This window comes from Ooceraea biroi, chromosome 1 (genome assembly GCF_003672135.1).
Source record: "Ooceraea biroi isolate clonal line C1 chromosome 1, Obir_v5.4, whole genome shotgun sequence".
Lineage (NCBI taxonomy): Eukaryota > Metazoa > Arthropoda > Insecta > Hymenoptera > Formicidae > Ooceraea > Ooceraea biroi.
Window position 1 is genome coordinate 7,738,754 of NC_039506.1, and position 23,071 is coordinate 7,761,824.

General features: G+C 46.0%; 1 pseudogene; it reads left to right on the forward strand.

Annotated features, from left to right (window-relative positions):
- The window catches only part of LOC113561444, a 59,552-nt pseudogene that overhangs the window by 28,668 nt on the left and 7,813 nt on the right, over positions 1-23,071 (forward strand).

Sequence of the window (23,071 nt, forward strand, 5' to 3'; positions counted from 1 at the left end):
CTGCGGGATGTATTCTTCCTCCTTCCTCTTCTTCTTCTACTTGTTCTCGTTATCCTTTTGTGCCGCTGGAACTTGGCCAACGAACGACGACCCTCTCGACGGCCGCTCTCTCGTTTCGCCCTCTCTCGTTTTCCTCACTTCCTTGGTGTATTTCTGCCTCGCAGGCTTCCTCGATAACGCTCGATCATCAGCTCGGCGCTCGCGATCGCGCATGGTAATTGATTGCTTGGCTCGCGAGTTCTACAGGCTGCTTCACACGGCAGAATCCTTCTGCCAATGGAAGATAAAGCACGTTCGATCTTTCTACGTTGAAGCAAGACGTCAATAAGGAGTTAATCAATATCTGTATAATTATCTGTTTTCAATACTGTCGATATTTTATGCGCAAAGTTGCTTAAAAAATGAGAAAGCAGTGTTAAATTTTTTGTGAAGCGAAACGGCACGTCTGAGGGACGAGTTCCGTTCCTCTAATAGCTTACGGATTACTTTCGGCCATTGGACATTAACGCTAGGCCGCAATTAGAAATCTCCACGTTTGACAGCGCGTCATCAAGTGGTACGGCTTACCGGAAAGCCGCTTATGTGCATACGGCGGCTTTGAACAAGCGTTTAACGCTGGTCTCGGTCTGCATCGGGATTGCAGATCTGAGAGGGCTCCGTTTGTGCTTCCGGCGCCGCGGTACGCCGCAACGATCAGCCGTCTGAATTCGCGAAACGAATTCCACCTCGGCGGTCGCCTCGTCGTTTTCTTCGCGATGCAATCTGCATTTCTGATATAACCGGCTCGCGAAATCTCGCTCTTCCGCTGTCTGTATCAAATGCTGTCTATTTCCATGCGAGATGTTACAACGCGACAGATGTTACTCGCGGAAGATTGCTTCGTTCGATTTACCGCGTTATCATCAGGATAGAACTGTCACGCTATTTCTGATCAATTTTTCATGTTATTGAAGATCCCAACCCCTTAATCCCAATCTTTCCAAATCTGAAAAGAAATCGGCCTTTTTCTGTATCTTTCACTGAAATATATTATTTTTTAGGAAATAATGATGATCTGAACATTTATGCGATGCAAGTGAACTGATTTGATACACGCATATTAATATAATGGATTAATGGACGGACGATGTCAGTCATTAATGTTTAATGCGGATTTCACCTGCGCACTCACACATGATACGCAATTAAATCCCGCTCGATATTTGCGCCACTCTAGCAATACGCTCATTGTCTAAACAGTCGATATTCTTTATGCATTATTTATAATGCTAAAATTATGTGGAATTATATGGATTTTATACATTATTTTATATATTATGCATAATAGTTATATTCCTGATCAATTTTAATAGTCGAACGTTCACGTTTCAGCTAGGCGCGCAAATTACTACGAAAGCAAATCCCGAATGGTCCTCGAATCAATCCGATACGTTTGAAATTACATCTGCTTGCCCGACGAACCGCACAATTTAGTCAAATTGTTAACAACTGCCAGCACTGTCGACTACCCTGTTCAGTGTCGAAGGTTGAAGGTCACGCTTGACCCGAGTTCAGTTACCGCGGGCGCTTCCGCTCAGTGCACCTAATCGCGAGAGCCATATTATGTCATCGATCTGTCCGAACGTACGCGATTCCGCGATGTCAGTCCGGACGCGGGGAAGTCATCCGTTATTCCGCATGGAGGAATCCTACAGTCATTTGTGTGAATTAGTGTTCCTGGGAATTATACGGACATCCGCACGGATCTCACATTGATCGCCATTAGAATACGTCGCTTTGATTCTGCAGGATGTCGCAGATCGTAATTCCAGAGTCCAACTCGTAATTCGCGCATAATCCCAGCACCACATGCTGAGACTGTTATTTAACGATGTCACATATTAAAGGAGTGTGCGGAGAATCCGGAAAATCTACGGTGTTAAAAGTCTCTCGGTAGAGCTAAGAAATTCTTTTACAACTTAACAAGTCGACGAAGGAAACGTTTCCGCATTAGATGCAGGGGTACGTTGAAGGAAGAAAACTACGGATTTATGTCGCCTGAATCCTTTAACATCTCAATGAAAGGGATTTTTCTCAATTAAAACGTAGCATGAGAGGGAGAAGGAAAATCCGCGCGAATGGCACCGAGATTTTTTCATCGCGTCCCACCCGTTGCTCGCCATCCCCGGATCTCGTAGTTCGGTGAAATAGCGTTTTACTTATCCCGAGAGTTACTTCTGTAATGCAACTGCGAAAGAAATACGGTTCTACGTGTCTCGGGCGTTCTCCCCGCTTCGCAATTTCAGCGATTCGTGCCGCGACTTCGAAGCCGCGATCGCGCGCGAATTCGCGAGCGCAAACTTATGAATAGCACGCGGCGACGTCAGTTGATACCAGTGCGATGTGAACAAGAGTTTTCGCACAATATGCGAGTTGTCGCGAGAACAGGCTTATTAATATTACACGCTCCAGCGAATGAAACTTTTATCTCGTAACAATTCGCTCGTTTCATCCCGTCGCTAACTTTCTGAAAATAACGGACCGCAAAGCGACTGAATAAATCAGATTTTCGTGAACCTGGAGAAATTGTATTTTGCATCCCGCACTCTCAAATATACGCCACTATATCTCAGACATTCAGGATTTTTATAATTCAATACCACGATTAGACGTTAGAAAATAAAAAATGCAGTCGAAGTACTAAGATAAGATCCTGCAGTCGCGAATTTGCAGTTCCAGGTGTGGAATACGTGAGGAGCGTGAGCAGCGTTCTTCTCAGTCTCGTCTCGGTCGTGATGCACTCGAATCCTCCGTAACGGTTTCCACGGTTTTTGCTTGCAGGCAAAATTCCGCGTGATGGTGGAGGAGAACGCAGCGACCGGCGCCCGGCTGGACGGCGAGCTGGAACGCGCTAGGGGTGAGTGCGCCACCCTTCGCGGCGAGTTGCGCGACGTCCGCGGCGCCCTGCCGATTGTGCTGAATAACAACAACGCCGGGGCGGCGGCCGGCAACGGCGGCGCCAACAGCAACAACAATTCCGGTACAGCGACCGGTGCATCCGGCGGCAACGCAAACCCCGGCCAGGAAGTCGAGGTGCAACAACAAGCGCAACAAGAGGACAGCAAGCGGCTGAGCGCCGGCAGCAGCCCGATCGAGAAGAGGAGCTCGGCCAGTGATAAATCGGCTAGTCCCATCGAGAAGAGAACCAGCCCGGTGGACAGGAAGGAAAGGACCAGCCCCATCGATCGGCGAGGCAGCCCTACAGGTGATATAAACCTTTAGATTTGTAATTTTTATTTATTTTGATTTTATTCTTTATAATATTCTTTTTTTATTTTAATCTTTATTTTATATAATAATACGTAACGAGTAGCGAGTGAGTCACATCTCTATATTGCATTTAATGATCATAGCGGGAGAAAATAAATACGTAAATTTATTTTATTTTTATAATTAAATTTTTATAATTAAATGGAAAACGCATAAACAACTGAATCGATAGCGTAAAACGTTGTTTACATTGAATAAAAGGACATTCGCACACGTCTGATCCTCTCGACGAAAGAGGCAGATCCCGAGGGAGCTACCGAGAGGGAGGGACTGAATGTTCAGAGTTTATTTCGCGAAAGTATTTTCATAAAGACGGCTCGGAAATGCGCTTAAGGTGGGCAGAAAGTTATCGACTCCGCGCGAGCTTCAGCTTCAGGATAAGACTTTTTAAGAAGTTGGCGTGAATGAAATTTTAAGACGGCGCGGCGCGCGAATGTTTTTCGCGTTTCCACGTTTATCTTAACTTCCCCGACGAGTTATCCTTTATGCCGCGCAGTTATGTGCTGTTACTTTTATGGCCGGTCATGATTCACGGTTTTCTCCGCGGCTCGAAGCCGGGTTCGCGACCGAGCCTCCTTTAAACTACTTATTGCAGCTTGTAACAGCTCGGTCGCCCCTGACAAACGTTGGAGTCGTTACCCCGTGAAATACAAGAGCATTCCGCATCAATTTGTCCATCTCCACTCGCACGTGAGTTTTCTCTTTTTTTTGAACAGAGTGTTCAATGCAACTGTGCGCTTGAGATTACTTAATGACACATGAATCTTAATTTTTTTCTCTTTTCTTGTTATGACTAAAGTGCTTACAGAAAAATATATTCCTCGGCAGAATTAAATCTTGAAGATTTCAGCGCGTCACGCTAAATATGCAATATTATTGGGTTGTAACATATATTTGTTCAATAACATATATTTGTTTTTTAGTGTTTTTGATAATATGAGTTATAACATAAATTCGTTATTAAAAACACTAAACAAAGGGGACGCATATATGTTACAATCCATTACATTTCAACGCGAGGATCATGTAAATATCAGCGACAGAAGAGCTGCTTGTGAGAGATCACTTACAATACACTACACGTACGTTATGCAACTCGTGTCTACTCTCTCTCTCTCTCTCTCTCTTCTTCGTTTTTTTCTTCTTTCTTCCTTTCCCGTAAAGGAGAGTCACGATTAAGGGAGAGTGATCCGCGTGTGTATGCAGATTCGGGCCGAGTGCATTCGGAATGGACGTCGCCGTGTCGACTCGATCAATCATGCGCTTCACGTAAAGGTATTCGTCGTCGAGATCGCGGACCGGATCCACCTTATCGAGTAGTGCATCCGTCTCGGGATCGGACGCACGTTCCAATAAAGCTGGCTTCATTCCAGCGATTTCTCCGCGCGGCAATATAAGTCGTCCGCCGTTTGCTACTCGTCCCTTCTCACCGTAACTCCTCGCGTTCGAGACCTCGACAAGCGTACGTTCCCGAATCGAGTTTCGACGAGCACAAGCCCGTCCAGACTACGAGGATCGGTGTCGCATCACTTAAAGAGGGCACGGTTTAACTGCAAAATGCACGAATGCGATCGAATTACGTCGCGCTGTAAACTTCAGCCGCTCGCTGAAATTAATTACGCGCTGATTGCAAATGGGCAGTCCTCGTTACCATAAATCCGTGCGCGGCTAATCGAATAAAGCCACCGGGCCTTATGCGTATGCGCGACACTGATTCAAATGTGATTATAATACAATTTGTGTTATTGGGAAATAAAATTGATGCGTCGTTGAACGGGGCAACGGTGAAAGTTCCTAGCAATTATCGTATTTATAGTCAAGAGAGAATTATATCTTATATCTTGAAAAACTTAAAATCTTAAAAAGAGAAAAAGCTATGTTTTCTGCAGCTATGTAAGAACTTCAAATTGATACAAAATATAAATATAATCAATACAGAACAAATTTTGCATGAATATTTCACGAATGAACAATTTCTCTTGAATTTCAACATTCTTTCGATATCACAAAATGTTTCATTCGAAAGAATTTGAGGAACAATCTTTTTCTCATCCGCTAGAGCGAAAAAATGGCTCGCCCTGCGAAGTCCGAGCGAGAAGGCTCGCGACCGTGCGCCCCCGCCCTGGAGAAGACGCGGCTGGGTGGATCCGGAGGTAGCGTGGATTCGCGATCGGGTAGCCAGTCCGGATCGAGGATCAGCTACCGGGGTGGCTTCCTGCATCGCGGCAGCAGTGACCGTTCCAGCGTGGAACGGCTCCGAATATCGACCAACCGCGACTCCTTACGATCCAGCAAGAGATGAACGATCATGATCAGAAGGACGCCGACAAGGATCTGATGGACGGCGATGCACGCGGCGACGAAGACAACGAGCCACCCGGACCAGCGCCGGGTAGCAGGCCAACATCCCGACTAATTCCCTCGGTGGGTAATTCCAGCATTTAATTATAGACGCGTTTGCCAGCCACCAGCACGACAATCCACCTTCCCCTCGCATTTTGCCTTCTCGGACGGAATGCGCGGATTGCGAGTAGACTGTCGACATGCTCCATGCTTGTGACACCTGCTGAGGCTACACGGCGCTGCTAAAGCGCTATATCATTCCTGGATACGTAGTCCGTTACGGGTACCGGATACAAACTGCGGCTTTGTGACAACTCAGCAAGACTCTTTTCCTTCCACGCGGGTGATTTTTCACTCTTGGTGATGGTGCAGAATCGCTTGAGCGCTTGAACTATAACGATAAAGATAGATTTAGGCTTTTCCAGAAGAAATATGTGTAGAACGTGTTTGCAGATTACGTGGATATATAATACTAGCAAAAATTATGTTAAATTTCTTATCGTTATAATTACAAATTTTCACAGAATTAAATTTATTTTTGATCGATTCTTCATCTTTCTTTTGAACATTCAGGAATTGGCGATCCAGTAGTGGCGTCTAGGTTGTCCAACATTCACGGCGGTGGACACGCGGAACTGGCCAGCACTAGAAGACTGCGACTGGAGAACGAGCGGCTGGTGGCCGAGGTCGCGAGGCTGAGAAGGTTGCTGCTGAGCGGAGCAGCACGGGGTGAGGTCGGTGCCGAGGACGCGGCGATGGAGGAAGAGGCGCGCTTCGTTGCCCTGGAAATGGAGCTGCAGCACGCGAAAGAGCATTGCAGACTCTGAAGGCCGACCGGAAGCGACTCAAAGCGGAGAAGTTTGACCTGCTCAACCAGATGAAGGCGCTCTATGGTACCCTAGAGGACAAAGAGCGTGAACTCCGCGATTTTATACGGAATTACGAGCAGGTGAGTCGCACGGACACTATAACTTTCGTAATATCTCTCTCGCATGTTCTCGGATGCTTTTCTCAATGACGAATGTCGTTGCGTATGACTTTGAAAAGAGCTACGAAGGAATGACGGGCGCGAGGAGCACGAACGATCAAGTGGCGTTTTACAGCGAGCGTGATTAAACGGCCATTTCGTTCTAACAGAGAATTAAAATGCCGATTTTAATGACACCTTCTCGAAAGAGATATTTCAGTTCGCGCAGAGGGAGGGACATTTATTCTCGAATAAAGAAAGTGTCCCTTCCCTGTGGGATAGTTATGACGTTAGACTTATTAGACGATAAAGGTTCTGATGGGAAAATTGTTAGGAAGAAAAGTGAAGATATTGGGGAGAGATCCATAAATCTTTCAAGCCCCAACAGAAGAACGCTTTAGAATAAATTTCCGACGAGTAGATCGTCAATAATAATTAGCGGCGTTTACGAAAATAATTCAGAGCTCGTAAGGATGCAGGATTTAAAGAAGATTTTGTTTTCTCTGGCGCATGTTTCACCTGCATCTTGCATCTGCGTTTGTCATGAGACACGTTAGTTATCTGAAAAACTCACGGTTCGAATATCTTAACCGTGGTCTTTTTCTACGTTCCACAAACGGAAAGGATGGAAAGTACTTCGAGTGTTCGCTTGCAATTTGCATGTCTTACATCGAAAGATCGATTTTCGATGGCGGCCACGACGATGAATCCAGAAAGACGATGGCTGAAATCGGGAAAAATGAGTGCTCCGCTCTTCGATATTTATGAACGTTGAACTTCCAACATCGCCTAGACACTGTAATTTTCCTTTAGCTCATTTTTTATTACCGATAAAAAGTGTAAAAACATCTGCACGTAAAAAAGTACAGAATCTGAAGTGTGTTCGTTAATGGCGAGTCCATTATAAGACGGTGGATTAAATAAAGTACGTGGAAGATCAAAAACTAAGTGAGAAATAATTCAGCTAAATTGCTCGAATAACATTATTCGCTGAGATATTCAAACGCCCACTTTAGAATGGTCCACTTTCATGGGTTTTTCATGGGTTTTATAATCCAGAACGCTTGAAATAGCATTAGGGAAGGAGTGAGCACTCACTACTTTTTTCAGGCTGACGTATTAATTGCCGCCGACATAAAGGTCGACGACGCCGAGCGTGTCGTTGGGATTTATAAATATCTATCTTTCGAAATCATTTCGCTGCACATTCTCCAAACGTTTTGCCATGTAAAAGCAATCATTAGTGATACCGTTAGCGGTCTCTAATTCTGGATTCTTAAATTCTGGCGAAATGGAGTCGCGAAGATAAAAAATCAACTTTGATAACATTGTTCCATCGAAATGTACTCTTTAAATATGTAATCTTCATGAAACAGGCTAGGTGAAGGAACTCAATCTCACCGCTCGGTTTCGTTATCGTAGTTGCATGTCGTTCGATAAAACGCGACGCGATATGACACGACGAACGGCTTGATTATCAAAGTATAACTAAATTTCTCTTCTCGTTCCTCACTAAAGCGGTGCCAGCTAATGAAAATGAGAACAACGCGAAACGAGACCGACCGACCAAGGGAACCGCGTCGCGCGGCGGATTTTAATTTCGCCACTAATGCGTCTTTATGAAGCGACGCAGAAATATCGGGGGCGAGTGAAAAAAGCCCGGGGTTGAGAGTCACCGTGACAGCGACTCCTGTGCTGCCATTGTGCGAGGATAGTTAAAAACTTTTCTACGCGTGATCGGAACCACTCCGGCCGGGGTTAATCAATAATTGACTCGTTCTTAAAACTTCATTACTTCTCATGCGTGGAAAGCGTCGCTCAATAATAATCCGCGCATTGTCAGACATATCAAGATCAATTTTATCGCTGATCTATAGCTGCAAAGTGTTAAAATCACTGGAGATATGATTAGAAAGATTTAACGCATGACCTGGTAAAAAGTCACTTAGCGGCGTTCTGAAGACGCTCCAAGCACATTTTAATTTTCTCGGAACACGTGACGGACGCAAGCGACACAATGCCTGCGCACGCGGTACACGACAGCAATTCTGCCTGTTAAATACTTTCATTAAACTTGCCGGAATTTCTCATTTTGCAGAGAGCGTTATGGCCAAGCCGCTTTCGAGCCGCTTCAATTCCATTAAATGAACAACGGCATCCGCGAGCTGTGTGCGAGTGGTTGCGTTGGTCTCGTTGATCTCTCTGGTGCACAGAGGATGCGTTGGACGCGCGATTTTCCAATTTAGCTTTCAAAAAAAGCGCGATAAAATTGATATGAAAATTTATGGGGATACTCGTCGTGATACCGTGAAGATATACAGGTATATCGTGTCTCGAATTACTTTAGCCATTATTAATCGAGTTTTTCCGGGGCAAGACGTGACAAGCAAAATCGCGGGTAAAGCCATCATTGTCGGAGGAGGCTCAAGAGCCAACTTTGAGAGCGCATCTCGTATCAAGATTGTCCCTCCGGTGTAACGGGGCCACTCGGTCTTAAGCCAATGTGTAACGATGTGCCGAGACAAAGAGGGTGGATGTAGCGAGTCTTTGTCGCTACCGATTGCTATCAACCCCCGAAGTACAAAGACATGGCTCAGCCTCGATTCTCGAAGGGCCCGACGGCGTTATTCCAGTGTCTCGGAAGGCCTACGTAAAACGGGGCACACAGACGCGCAGGATTACGCGAATACAGGGCAAATTGCGCTCCGTCTCTAATGAAATTACTCGCGAGACGAAAATCAAAATACGCAATTAAGGAAAACATCCATTGTGATTTAATTTAACGAGAGAAAGTAATTAAATTGCAATGAATACTGAATGTTTCATATTGCACATCTTGCAAGAACGCGAATTCTCTTGTGAAAGCGAGAAATATAGAGGTTCGCTTTTTTTTAATAACGTGTATATTTTCTTTTTAATATTAAGCATCGCTATGCATATAGCACGATAGAACGAGTTGTTTAAAGAAACAAGCGGTTTTATAACGTGAAGGTACACACGATACGCGATTGCAAATTTATGATAGCTCGCAAAAACGCTTTTCTCTCATGTCGCTGGTGAAATGAAATGGATACATTTCGCGGGTGGAAAGCGCTAAGAATAATTAATACTATTGCTCTGTTGTGCACGAGTGATGCGGGACTGCGGGAGATCAAAACCGCTATCGCAATGTTAACGATAACGATATTGGCATTTTAATAAAAGTGTTATTACATATGATGTACATCACCTACTAACGTGAAATCTGCTATTAATTAACAAGATCCCGTTTTTGTGTAGTGCTGTTTTGCCGATACAAAAAATATCGAATTTTACAGCTCGCTGAAATGAAAACTTGACAATATTGCGTCAAGCGAAACAACACACAATCCATTACCAAGAAAATACAGAACACAAGAAGAATTTAATTCTGTTGTCGCGTTATTTTATGGAACATTTATCAAAGTTTCTCGTAAATGTGTCAAATCTCAACGATCTGAAAATTATGAAAAAAACAGTTTTCGCGATATTTCTCGTGTTAATTATTCCTCACATCACATGCAACTGACCATAAAACTTCCAAGGAATGCCATATACACCCGCCGCATGGTATTTCTATCAAAACTAAAGACGATTATTCACTTGCACACGAGCGCAGGTGTGTGATCTCTCAAAGGCTGAAATTTTGTTACCTGCCTGCGAAACGCCTTCTTTACTCGGAGAACGGTTTTGATGAAAGAATATCAGACCAAGCGGCGGTACACGTGGTACATCACTGACAGTCTCCTTCGCGTCACCGTCCTGGAAGAATACACACGTCGCCTCCGGTTTTACGGCGGTTTTCTCTGTATAAAGCGCACCGTCAATTTTCCGCCGCCGTTATCCCCTTCCCTCCTTGTCGTGCATCCGCCAGCCTTCTTTTTCTCCTTCTGCATAATCCACTTCATCTCTCGCGAGTGCCGCCATATTACTGCGCCTGGTACGCGGGTCTTACGACTTTCTATCCCACGTTGTTCTCAATTTTCTCTTGCCTGACGAAGGAGAAAAGGATTGGTGCCTGGTACTTAATTCCTTAAGATAACACGTGATGTCCTCGCTCGACCGTGGCTCATGGCGGTTTTTATATTTTATATTTTGCTAATTATTTCGATACACACGTCGGTGTACAAGAAAGAATTCGTAATGTTATACTTATCTTTGCGTTTTAATAAATTTAGCAACGCTTTTCGATTCACGTTAAATCCTACAGTGTGTCCCGCCATCGAGTTCAAAGGGTGTTTCTGGCTGCCGTTGATACGCGCAAGCCTACGTGCAATCGCTTTCAGCCCGTCCGGCTTTGTTCGACGTGTTTTCCAGTCTTTCCTGTTTATCATACCTCGACGATGCGCTTATAAAACGCTGACGGAATTACCTGCTGGTTGCTCAGGCTTCCAAACTGCTTAGGTTTTTCCGTTGCATCGCGTCACGACGGAAAATTGCGGACGTTTATCCGTAAATTTACGTGCAGTAGCCTGTTTCCAAGGAATTAATATACTTAAGTACTTTACGAACGTTTATGAAAGCAACGGTCTCGCTAAAATTATACTAGAGGAGCTTCAGGACAAGAGTCCTGATAAAAAGGCTTCCTCAAATTCCTCTTCATCTACATGAAGCTTATTATAAAGTGCTCGCTGCAATTTTCTAAAGTAATCAATTAGCGACGCGCGCGTTGCATCGTGTCTGATATAACAAATTTATTATAACGATAAAAAAAAGTGTAGCACGATGAACGAGCAAAATTTCTTCTATCGAATTCCCCGGAAGACTAGACAGCGGTTTCCGCGCGAATTTCGCGCGTCCATCACGCTTTGAGCGGTGCAATTATATCGGATAACGAGGAACTTTGCGCCTCTGGCCGGAATAGCACGCAACAGTTTTGAGGATGAAACTACGACGTGCTAACAGCCGACGCTCGGGTGATCCGCACCGCCAGTAATAACCGTGTTCCCGCAAAGTTTAGCCGATACACCTTGCTGCAACACCTGTTATACGTACGACAGAGTTACTTGCGCTCGAGGGAGAGATAAGTGGATTAACTTTGCCGATATCATCGACATAGTGGCTAATACATGTATGTGTGTACGTAGATGTGTGTAAACCTCGTGACTGTTCGCGCGCTAAAATATAATCGCTTCCTTCGCGGTCGAAAGATCGAATTATCGGACTTAATCGGGCGAAACATCCGAGGCGCAGCTCGTTCGTCAAACGCGATTACGATTATAATTAATTAATGTAAAGGTCCGGTGGCGAAAATCAATTTACTAATAATATCGGAATCCTAAATCTGACTCGCGTGATGGAAATCGAGGACACTCGAGTTCAGCGTAAGGGACACCATCAATTTCCATACGCGACACGTACACGGTAAAAATCGACGTAATTCTAATTTCTCGTAAATATTAAATGCATCATTGAAAAGTACTTTTTGCATCGTTTATCCGATAGTGTCAATTACTGCACTTAATTGTACGTTATGTTACGTTCGCCGGGTATTAATTATGCCTGCAGCACGAGACGGAATTATCGATGGGGAACGTCAATCACGAGGCCGTGTCACGCATATCAAAGATCCGGAGCGCGCGTCTCGAGTGTCCTCCCAGTCCGTTTTCCACTCCGGGGGACATGCTCGAGATAACATGCTGCACGAAACAATTTCGCTAGCAACAGTTGACATTTTCATAAATATCAGCCGGATATTTGTTCTCGAATTTTGGTTTGATTTCCCAATGGCTATTTGCATCAGGCGCTGTTATTAGTTTGCCTGCTGTTCCGGCGAAATCAATGCCCGCGAGCCAGTGAGGCTCGTTGAAACGATTTCGTCAAATATCGATCATTATCTTGAGCTTCCGTGCGATCTGACAGGCTTCTAATTATTAACTCGTACCGTATTGCGCAAACGCGCGCGGAAACGTTTTGCAATATCCTGCATCGTACTGCCGCAACGATTATATTATCCGAAATGAAAATAAACATTTTTACACCATGTAACTTCTCCTCGTTTCGCGTTAATCCGCACGATCCATATCGATCAGGATCCGTGGTTTGCCACTTGTTCGCTCTGCTCGCCGTGTATTTTTACATCGTTTCGCGCATGCTGCGGTGAAAATGGTGAAGGTTCTGGGGTGGAGTTACTGCCCGGACATGGGTCCCTTTGACCGTTGATTGCAGCGGATGCGGGAGAACGAGGTGACCCTGGGACGTCTTCAGCAGCAAGGAGCCGGCATGCCATCGGAGGAACGTGAACGTGAAAGAGAGAGAGAACGCTGGAGCCTACTAAGGGCGGCGAGGGATGAGGCCGATCGAAGTTTGAGCCTCGCGGCTAGTTTAGCCGACAAAAGAGCCGCCTCTCGCACGCACACGCGACCATAAAGAGGTGAGCCCCCAGGTTCATGAAACACATGCATAATTCTCAAGCCGATTAATGAATCCGAAACCGCTGGCTCGGTTCAACAGTTTTCAGAGGAAAATTTCCTCTTTCAGAAATATCAGTAAACGTAAAAACCACGATTTAAAAAATAAATACTTAAATTTAAAAATTATAATAATTAGAATCACTTAAATTTAGACGAATGTTCAAACGGACTACCAGCATTTGACAAAATAAATATTCTACTCTTTTTTGAGTCTCTCATCATCTGAATCATTGTAATGATTCCTTCTTCATTATTTGCAGCTGCAACGTCAGCTGGTGGAGCGCGGCGGCGGGGGCGGAATCTGCCTGAGTGATCAGGAGTCCCTAGTGTCGTTTCCTCGTGGTAGCGTGAACGGCGCCGCGACTCCCGGTGCGCAGCAGCAGCGGGGGTGGTGGCGGCGGTGGCGTCGGAGGCGGCAGTGGTTGCGGCATCATCCCTCATGTAAACTCTCAACCACCTTTGGGCACGACCGAGCTCGGCGTGTCCGTGGGTAACGTCGGCGGGGTCGCAGGGGCGGGAGGATCCTCCGGGGCCAGGCCGGCGATCGCGGCAGCTGCAGTGCTGACAGCGGCGTCCGCGGCTCCAGCGATCGCGAGAGTGGGGGTGCAACGAGTGTCGGCGGAAATCTCTCAGACTCGACGACGGACGGTAAGCGTCGCTTTGATAGCGCTGTCCTCCCTGCGTCACGTTACGTCCACGTAGACGTAGACATTAGATAGGATGTGACACTGGGCAAAAGTAGAGAAGAAAGTGCAAAAAGCAAAGTTGGAAAGAAGCGTAAATGTAGACAATGTTGATTTTAACAAAAATGCTAATACTTGTAGCGTTTTTATATCAGAAAATATAATAGATAATTTAATATGAATTTCGCGCAGGAAACGCCGCCCATGCGATAACGCAAGCACATTTTTGAGGAGCACACTGGTCCATCTAGCATTACTATTAATCACAATCGAAGTGACACCCGCTTAGGAGATAACGACTCTGGCGTTTAAACGCAACGAGCTCTAAGATTAATCGTCTAGTTTGAAGGAATTGCAGTGGGTGCACATCCGGCTAAGTACCGGTTTGAAAAATAGTCAGGCGGCATCCGTTGCTTGCGAATGTTAATCGAATGTAGGTGGTGGCGGCGGTTTAATCGGGCACGCTTCCTTCATGTATTATTCAGCCAATCACCGTGCCGTTACATCGAAACGGTTTGATCGATTGAGTTTCCGGCAAACACCGCGCGGTCACTAGACAGAATAGAAGCTTCAGGCATGATTTTGACAGGGGATGAACTTTGAACGCGTGAAAGTACTCTCCATTTCCAAAATTGCTCAAACTCTTGTGTCAAGTTACATTATTATCATTGATGTTGATTGGTGTAATTATTATTAATTGATCTAAAATTGTATACCTCAATTGGATAAATTTCTATCATCAATTAAATTAGACACTTAGCGTAGGCTCAATAAAATCTCTTCGAGTCTCCTCCAGTTCTTCGGGGACAGCTGCTAATCCAGCGAGGAATTAAAAATTAATTAGTCGATTAAACATTATACCGCGCGCGAAGTTATCAATTAAAACTTTTCCTGTTAGCCGGACAGAGATTTTCGCTAATGGCCGCGATCCGTTATCCGCCGCGCAAAAAGTCAAGCGTCAAGCTACTTTGCACTTTCCAACATCGCGATGTGCCCGCCTTCTTCTGTCCCACTTTCGGTGGCGACGCGGTCCCGCATTATCTCCGTCACGTGAGGAACGTAAGGGCGATGCTGCAACATAAAGAACACAAGCTCGCCGACGGCGACCTCAAGGGAAGCTCGTTCTTGACAGCCAGCCCACCACGACACAACGAGGGCGAGGTCCGCGTGTCGGGTCCCCGCTCGACCCTCCCCTCTCGCACTTTCCTCCCTTCACTTGGAATTGATGTCCTTTATATATTTCCGCGCAGGCACGCCGACAATTACGGTCGAGGGCAGCGGTCTCGACATGGACAGCATCTCCGTGGTATCCTCCGTAGCACCACCCCACATATACCAATGTAAGTGTCCAAGAGCATAAATCACTGATCGTCGTCACCTCCCTTGTCACTCGGCGCCGTCCCTGTCCCGATCCCTCGCGTCTTATCATCATGTGTTCCCTTTGCTGCTTCTCTCTGTGTGTGTTCTCTCCTTTCCTCCTCTGATGCCATTCTCTCGCGTCTGCGATCACAGGGTGGCCGGTTCGATCGGCGACCGATCGATCGATCGTTATCGCCGGAACGCACGGGGATTAATTAAGTTCGTAATCGCCGTACAACGGCCATCACGGATAATTACACGTTAAAATATTTTTATAATCGGCAATCTCCATCGACGCCCTTTCAAGTTTTCGGATCTCCAAAACTCTCTGGAATCGGGCGAGAATCCAAAAAATCGAACGGCACGATTGTTATCGTGTTCTGGTCACCCTGTATTCATTTCTCTCTCTCTCTTTCTCTTTTTATGTGTGTGTAAGCGTACGCCTTACCGCGAATCCGTAAGGGATCGAGGGCACTTGCCGAATAAATCATCGCTCCTCTCGGCGCGTAAAAGCCTAACTGGTGTCCCCAAGGATGTGTCCCCGATACGAACGAGCTCCTGCCTGCTACATGGCCCGAATGCATGCGCATGCACATACCGTAAACCTGACGGATGACAAGAACGAGCTGCGTCTACGATAAGGACCTTTTGCACACGAGCAGGATCGCTGCACGACGCGCTGTGTGTTCTTTATGTGACTTGCATCGATTATACCTCTTCCCGCTGTGTCGTCAAACAGGGTGCTGTCCAGTTTGCCGATGCTCGAAGATCCGAGATTCCCGCGTCTAAGCTATAAAAGGCAACTCTTCATATCAATATTCGAAAGCGACACGCACGAACGTCATTAACAGCTTATCGATCTCGCCTCTTTTAACTTTGATCAATTACTGATTAATTTAATGTCGATCATGTTTTTTCCTGTTTTATGCATTCCTTTTTTTGATGCGATAAAGTATCTTCACTCATCAGCGATATTTGCGCAGTCATGAAATAATTCATCGTTTATCGCAGTTTCATCTCAAGCAGACCTTTTACTGCGATCCTCCGCATATCTCGCCACATCTCTCTGCGATCTATTTCTATCATTCTCCCTGTCTTCGTTCATCCAGGCGTGCGTTCCGAGGAATGCGACGCTCAATCTCGTCTGCTTTCAGCCGCGACCACGCCGAAAGATTGCAGCCCCACGCTGTCGCCCCTGAACGCGTTCTCCAGGTCCATGGACAACTCCTCTCTATCACGATCGGTCGAGCAGCTATCCAGCCCGCTGGAATCCGAGCCGAGGAGGAACAAGCAGCCACCACCTGTCGTCGCACCTGCCGCGCATTCGCGATCGTCCGCCACTCGTGGCGGCACATGGGGATCCATTTCAAGGTAAGGAGGTCGTCCCGTTAAGGGAACGTCAGGCATTTCACTGCGCAACGTTGCGAATTGCTTGTCTTAAAACCGGTAGGCTGTGTCCAAAAATATTTTATTTTTTATATAATTATATCACGATTATATAGCTATGTGCTGCATTTGCGATACGTTACTTCTCGTTATTATGATTATCCTTCATACAGTTGTTCAGAGTTTCTCTTCATTGTTCATAAGGATAATGATTGTGCATTTAATTGTGCGAAACATCGATTTCTATTTAGCTGGTTGCGCAAACATTTAATCGCAATTATCGCGATCGGGCAACGAACGAGGTGTATTTTATACAAATGTAAATGTGAAAGTCCCGTTCACCACGAGTTATTTACGCGTAACGCAGACGGAGCAAAATAACCGGCTCGGCGGATTAAACAGCACCGAAAGATCCGTTGACGAGCCACGCTATGGATGGTAATATACAGAGTCGTACATGTATACAGCTGCTGTGCAGCGCGATTCATTCGCGCGACGAATGGTGAATGGTTTTACAAGCGGCGCGGCTAGTTCATTGATTTTTCAGTCTCGTGCTTCAGGCCGCTCGCATGTAACAGCTGGTACACCGCCGGCATTTTTGTGCTTTGACTCTCCGTATTACTTCACAGCATGGTATGCGATTACCACGCGAGTCTTACTCGCTAACAATGTACAAACGAGCGAAATGAGTTCGTAACACGATAAAAGGAAAGTCGCAACTTCGGGACGACGTCGCCGAGTGGAGAGACAGGCTGTAGATTCGTGCGCCGTGGAAAAATCGTGTTACAAAGGACGCCGTTCTATAAAATAGCTTCGTGTAACAAGACGACTTTTCCGAGACGCGAGAAACACATCGATTTTTCAATCACATCCATTTGGATAACGTAGCCAGCCAGTTGTGTGTGTGTGTGTGTGTGTGTGCGTGCGTGCGTGCGCGTGGCGGTGAAGCTTTTATCCCTATGCCATTTGCGATGTGATTTTACTCTAAATGATGGATGATACCGTCCGGCTCTTTAGCTGTAGAACAGAGTACCGTATAGGAATCTCGTAAGCTTCCATTATACCACCTGCCGAGCTGGCAATACGACGAGACACGGAAGGTATCAGATTTATCTCTATCCCAAGAAAATCTAGTTTCCTTCGTACTCTTTTCTTTTTAATTATATTTGAAATCATTCTGAATTTACATAAACATATAAGTTTATCATCTGTATTATTATATAATTACATAATTGTAATTATAAATAAAATTATTTAAAAAATATAATTATATTTATTTATGCATTCTAAAATTTTCAATGAGAAAGATTTATTTTTTACGGCAGATATTACCACAAAATATATATTCTCGATTATTGTAGATATTATATTATAGATGGAATATGTTATATCGATACACAAGAGCGGATCATGTTCTTCCTTTCGGTAGAGTGTTTGCGCGTTCGCGACATCGGAAGACGGCAAACAGTTCCAGCAGCGGAGGCGGCGGCAACGAGGGATCCGAAGGCTTTGATCCATATCGATCGTGGTCACCGCTCACCGAGGAGGGTTATGCTGAGAAGCTCCGTTTACTCAGAGAAGCGGCCTCCGTGCCCATGGAACGATGGCGGGCACCTACCGTTTTAGCTTGGCTGGAGGTGGCTCTAGGGATGCCGCAGTACGGTCTGCGATGCGCTGAAAACGTTAAATCGGGCAAGGTAAAGGATTCGTCACCTTCAGCTTTACTAACGTGTCCTTTGAACCCGTCCAACCTGTTAACGTGATTACAGAAAGCGTAATCACCGAAAACTTGAACACTTTGCATCCAGTAACCAAGATTGGTCTTTGAATTCTTTTATTTAAATTAATTTATGTAAAATTCACGTTTCTTTCAGAAAATAAATGTTCTTTTGAAAACAATGACCATTGAAGAAGCATCTGGAATGACGTTAAGTCGTTGATATTAACACTTTATCTTTAAAATCTTTTCTCTTCAGCAACAGTCTGCTCAATTAACCTGATCAGTTAATTGTAACTCGCTGCTCGCAGGTTCTACTCGAGTTGAGCGACGCCGAATTAGAGGCCGGCTTAGGCGTGACACATCCGCTTCACCGGAAGAAGCTGCGCCTAGCCATCGAGGAACATCGGCATCCAGGTCACATACGGTACCCCTGCATCGCCCAGCTCGGTCACACCTGGGTAAGCTCTGAGTGGTTGCCGGATCTCGGTCTGGCACAATACTCGGAGAGCTTCGCCACAAATATGGTGGACGCGCGCATGCTGGATCATCTTAGCAAGAAAGAGCTTGAGAAACTGCTCGGTGTCACGAGGAAGTTTCATCAGGCTAGCATCGTCCACGGTATCCATTTGCTACGGATGTTGAATTACGACCGACAGGTGAGTGAATTCGTGTTACCGACTAAAATAACGACGAAATCTTGTTATGTCAGAAGCACACGTGAGCGCTGCTCGCTTTGCCAGTTTTCGATTCCCGATCGGGATTAATTAAGCGGTGTAATTGCGAGCGAATAATACCACTAAAGAGACGACGTCGTGCTTCTGTGACAGGCGCTCGCCGTCAGGAGACACCAATGCGATCAGATTGACACGGATCCTTTGGTCTGGACGAATCAAAGGTTCATTCGGTGGGCAAAAAATATCGATCTCACGGAATACGCCGAGAATCTGAAAGGTACGACGTGATTTCGGTGAACGAGTTCCAAGAGCAATCTCAAATCTAAAATATCGCGAGTTCTCCCACGATTGGAAACCCACGAAATCTCTTTCAATGCACGATTCCTCCGAGTAGAATCCATCGCACGACAATCGTATTTTTGAATATACGACATATAGTTTTTCAATAGAAAATAGAAACGTGCTAAAGTGCTAAAGAGCCGACCTTTCACCTTTAAGTGCGGCATTACCTGCACGAGATATCGCGATCAATTTTTAACAAGAATAAACTGTTTTCCGCAGACTCAGGTGTACACGGTGCCCTAGTCGTGTTGGAGCCTTCGTTCACCGGCGACACCATGGCCACCGCTTTGGGCATACCACCGGCCAAGCATATGATCAGACGACACCTCACCGCCGAATTAGAAGCGCTCGTTCTGCCAGCAAGGTACTCAGTCTACTGTCATCCAGAGGCGACACTGGACAACGCTCATTAATCGGTTACTGACGTCGTTGCTCTCGTCATCAACGAGACCCCGACGTCTTCGGAACGCTGATCGCCATCCGCGAACCCGCGTTTGAACGTTCCTCGCCTCGAAGGAGCCTCCTCGGAGCGCCACGGGAACCCAATGCAATTTCAAGACTCTCTCGAAGTCACTCGAAGTTGCATATCGTCTTTGACCTACTTTCACCGCGCTTTGTATGCAAGAAAAGACAAATATACGTACGCCTTATATATAAACATCTTGTGTTGAGTCACGCGCAAAATTAACGTATCTCTTGAGACTCACGATGACGATACCACTTGAAAATATCGTCCGTTTACGAAATGAAGGGACTTGTTTGGCCAGCTCTGCATGCTCAGCAATATCGCTGAGAGCGTTTCTCGGTAGGAGCGTTATTCACTGCCCTTCAGTTTAACACGCGTTAGTCGAAACTGACAAGTGTATGATAGATGCTTTATCTCTCGATCAATCGCGAAATATCTCGATTATGAGATATCGAGAAATATCTCGGGATAGTTAAGTAAAATGCAATAAAACAGAACCAAGCTTTTCTTTACGTTTATCGTAAAAACGTCGTGTAAAGGCGCTCTCTGAAGGCTCCGCTCGAGGCAGGAACCAGGCAAGAACGGAGGGATGAAATCGTATTTACAATCGTTTCGCCGTCTCATCCCCCGATGCTGTCGTATGTTCAACGATACTCTCGGAAACGGAAGCAGCAGCTGCAAGTTGTAAAAGCAACGAACGACGCGTCACGCTGGACTCCGCGTCCAGGTCCAGGTCACGCGTGACGGCCGCTTAAGATCCTCGAATGACGTCACAAGTTGTGCTCGACTCGCGACTCCACGTCTTCGGTCCTTACGGCGATCGAAGCAACGGAAGCACTTTCAACTCGAGCATCGTCAATTATTTGTTTACGGGAAAGCATCGCGTGCGTGGACGTATAGTCGGAACAGCGCTTTCTCTTGATCTCTCGATCCAAGAATCGCTTCAGGAGGAACCGGAAGAACGAAGGACGCCTTGCCGGAAAGTTCGCGGGAACCATAAGGCGAACCTTGTCGGCCTTATTCTCATGTACATCGTTTCTTCGTCGCGTGCGGTCGATACTCGCGTTTCATATCGTAAAATAGCCCGGATCGTTAGCCCGGAGAGAGAGAAAGAGAGCGAGTGAGAAAATTGTTACTGTATAGTCGCTGGTAATCGATAGACAGCTACTTTTCCAGAATTTCTACGAGTAAAATTAGTTACCGCGTAAGAGGCGTGTCTCCGTGAACTTCCGCAGGAAGTAATCGCTAATTCGTAATCGACAAAAACGTAATTCAAAACCGCGTTGCTAAGGAATCGTCGAGAGGAGGCTGTAAATATTCCGAAAACCGGCTCGAAAACGGAGGATCTGAAGGGAGTACAATTTTCATCTGGATTTTATGCTACTTTTCCAATATGCGCAAACGATTATTAGTCGCTTTGCAAGAAAACGCAGGTCGAGGCCAGGCTGTATAGAATCTTTAAAAATTGCAAGAAAAGTCCTCGATGATATCTACTAGATTATTAAGCGGTACTTGAGTGGCTACTGACACGGCCTCGCTTTAGCTTCACTGCGGGTGAAATATGTAATACGTCGAGCGATTAAAATTAAGCTGAAACGTGGACTCCCTTGCGGCGTAGCTAGCTATATAGGTACGAGCAAAACTGCGCCCGCTCGGCGACTCCGAGCGACTCGAGCGGCCGCAATCGGCCATCGAGCTTGTCGCGGTCGGGCGCGTCGCAAATGATAACTCGTAGTCTTAAAATACACATGCCATACCTGGATATATCGGGCACATACACACACGTAAATACAGTACAGTTACAGCCTTGACATATAATGTACATATACAAACATACGCGATTAGCCACCCAGTGGAAAACGTAGTAGCCCGAGTACTTCGCTAATGGGGAAGTACTCGGCACAGCCACAGCGCGTGCGATTCGCTGGGTCTGCAGTCCACTCGATCGCGGATCCACCGGTAATGTTCTCTCTGAATAGCTGAGCCGTAGCCCACAGCTGCCGCCTGCACTGCACTGCGCTATGTACAGCACATGTTAATCTTAGTGATCGTGGTGTAATCCTTGGTCAGACACCCCCTGCAGTCGCCAACCCCTTCCGGATCTCCGCGAGACGTTAGTGACTTCTGTCGAAACCCCAGCAAAAGGTTCCTCGCACTCTCGGCACGCTGTTGGATAAATTGTATTATCACATTAGTTAAATTCAATTACGTTATCGTCCCTTGCTGTAATAACGCGCGCAACTCGTTTTGTTCCTCTCCCTTTTTACGGTCGAGGCTCCCCGGACGTTTCTCTGGCCAGGAATCACACCACAGTTGCATTATGATTCCTTTTATCTTTTTCTTATTTGCCTTTGATATCTACTTTGATATCTACATATATCTTTGATTGTTCGATGTTTACTCTCGTTGACTGGTTAGCGTGGCTGGAAATGCGCTTTGGTCGACCCTCGGACCGGAGGGACGATCCTTGACGTGTTGGCAGCCCGGTAAACATTCTATATCGGTGGTGCACAAAATGCTTGTGTATGTATATTTATGTTGTAACTAGATATTTTCATTATATGAGATATATATATATATATATATATATATATATATATATATATAGATCTCGTCTTTTATCGGGGTCGGGCCACCTGCAGCGAGCCACTACATTTACCGAGCCTAAATCAGCTGCGAATATCAGAATCGCAATCAGATAAAGAAACAAATCAGATCAAAAATTACATGTGAACTTACACAGCAAACGTCTTAATTTTCGAGATATCTGAAAACACCAATTTATTAACAAATATAAAGTTCAGAAATTCATAAAAAAAAAGGAAGACACATGCTCAGAAAGCGGTTCGCTGTAGTACGCGCCGAACGTGTGTGTGTATGTCCGTGGTCGAGGTATGTGCATATCAGGCGGTGCGTGCGAGTACGCAAGAAGGCGTGCATGAAAAGGACGGTGTGCGTGTGTGCGTAGAAGTCAGCTGGAGGTGATACCGAGGAACAGCACCGGCGGGGGTGGTCGTCCGATGAGCACCGCGAGCGCGGGTGGTAGTCTGGGTCGTGGGAGCAGGGCGTTGCATCTACAGCATCATCAGAGCTCGCTGTCGGCCCTACACATGACGGCGAATCACACCGGCACCGTCGACAGGCGCAGATCCAGCCTCAGGGTAACGTACCGTCTAGATACAACGAGAGCCTGGCCCGCGCACCACCGCGCCAGGAACTCTATGCCGCCCTCCACTTCGCCCGCGCACTCATCTTAGCTCTTTTCAGTCCGGCGACGTCGTTTATCCGCGCTAATCAGGATAAACGATGTTGAGATAATCGTCCTTAATTATAAGGAGCGTTTCCAGCTCCAGCTCAAACTCGCGACGAGTCGAGCATATTTGGGTAATCT